At 57.8% G+C, this 1569-nt stretch overlaps 1 long non-coding RNA gene across 1 annotated transcript in view; it reads left to right on the top strand.

Moving 5' to 3' along the window:
* LOC113941477 overlaps positions 1 to 446 on the top strand; it is a 3569-nt gene extending 3123 nt beyond the window's left edge. Inside the window, exon 3 of the long non-coding RNA XR_003525682.1 lies at positions 251 to 446. This is a non-coding gene — a long non-coding RNA (uncharacterized LOC113941477). The remainder of the gene's footprint in view (positions 1 to 250) is intronic.
* The last annotated feature ends 1123 nt before the right edge of the window (positions 447 to 1569 follow it).

A 1569-nucleotide genomic window follows, 5' to 3' on the forward strand; every position in this document is an offset into this window, starting at 1 on the left:
TTGCTCCCTCCGGAAAAGCGGCTCCGAGGGATGATTAACGCTGGGAATGACCGTCATTAATAGTCATTAATAGTCATTAATTGCATGTAACGGGTTTTCTTCTGCTGTTTTTCTGCTTTTTCCCCCCTTCCCGTTTTTTTTTTGTGCTTCCCGCTCTCTCCCGTCACTTCCTTTCCCTCCCCTGTCCTGTCTCCTCATCCTGCTTTTTGTTTTGTTTTGTTTTTTATCCCTTAATTTTGCCCACCCCAAGGGGGAGATCCTGGTAAGTACCGTGGAGCGGGATTAGTGCCGGAAGCAGCATTCCCGACATTCCCGACATTCCCGCTTCCCAGGATGGAGCACGCTGCCGGGAGCAGGGGGGTGGCATTCCCAGGGGCATTCCCAGAGGGATCCGGGAGGTGGGAATTGGCTCCGTCCCCTCCGTGCCCGCTCCTGGCTCTTCCCAACAGCCGGAAAAAAAAAAAAGGGATTCGGGGCCATCCCGAAGCTGGGACCTGGGACAGGGAGAGCTGGATCCTGGGATTCAGCTCCCACCTGCTTTTCCCGGCCCTTGGGAAGCCAAAATCTTTATGATTTCTTAGCCCAGAGCTGCTGTGGTGGGATGAGATTCCCTTGGGAAGGGAGTTCCTTTGGGAATGCACAGGGGGGAAGGGCTGGAAGTGCGTTATGTCCCCCAAATTCCCGGGTTTTTTTGTGGGATTTGAGCTTGAGTCCTGCCTTGCCAAGGCCAGAATTCCTTGGTTCCCAACGTGAGGTTATTCCTGGAGCTCTCCCTCAGCATGCTCACTCCTGGGATGCAATTCCCTGTCCGGGATCCAGGGATCCCCTCGGAGCCGGGGGGATCCTGATCCCGCCGCTCCGGGAAAACGGAAGTGTCTGAGAGGGAATTACCCCTGAATTATCCCCCAGTTTGGGATTTACAGCCTCGGGGTGGCCCCTCCACACCCCGGGGTCTCCCTGGGGAGGAAAACCGGGATAATCCCGTGGCTCGGAAAACCGGGATAATCCCGTGGCTCCTGCCTCCGGATAAAGTTGGAGCCGGAGGCAGGTGAAGCTCCCTGGCATCAGCCACCCCATTCCCATGGGAATGTGGCTGCACTTGGCACTGGATGCTTTTTCTCCCCTCCCAAAACACGGATTTGACGAGGCCGCCGGAATTCCCGGGGGTGGCCGGGAAGCCGCCCCGGTGTCCTGCTCTTCCCGGGAATTCCTGTCCTGGCTCCGGCATCGCCTTTTCCCGACTCCAGACGCTTCCATTTTCCTTCTGCACCATCCAAGGGGTTTCTGGAAACCCCCCCGTGTTCCGGGCAGGGCCGCTCCCTCGCCGGCTGTGGGATGGGATTGCGCCGGGAAGGGGAGAGCTGGGAATTCGGGATCGGAGCCGGGCAGAGCTCCGGGAGCTGTCGAGCCCCGGAACCATCTGATTCCCAACAAAATCAGTCGGTTTTAAAGGAACTTTCTCCCTCCTTCCTCCTGCTCCTCCTTGGCTTTTCCCAAAGGCTCCGGCTCCTGCCGGGCTGCACAGACCCTCTCCCTTTTCCTTGGAATTCCCTGTGAGCTCTCCCAGTG

This window comes from Corapipo altera, unplaced genomic scaffold (assembly GCF_003945725.1).
Source record: "Corapipo altera isolate COAL_440 unplaced genomic scaffold, ASM394572v1 130234, whole genome shotgun sequence".
Classification (NCBI taxonomy): domain Eukaryota; kingdom Metazoa; phylum Chordata; class Aves; order Passeriformes; family Pipridae; genus Corapipo; species Corapipo altera.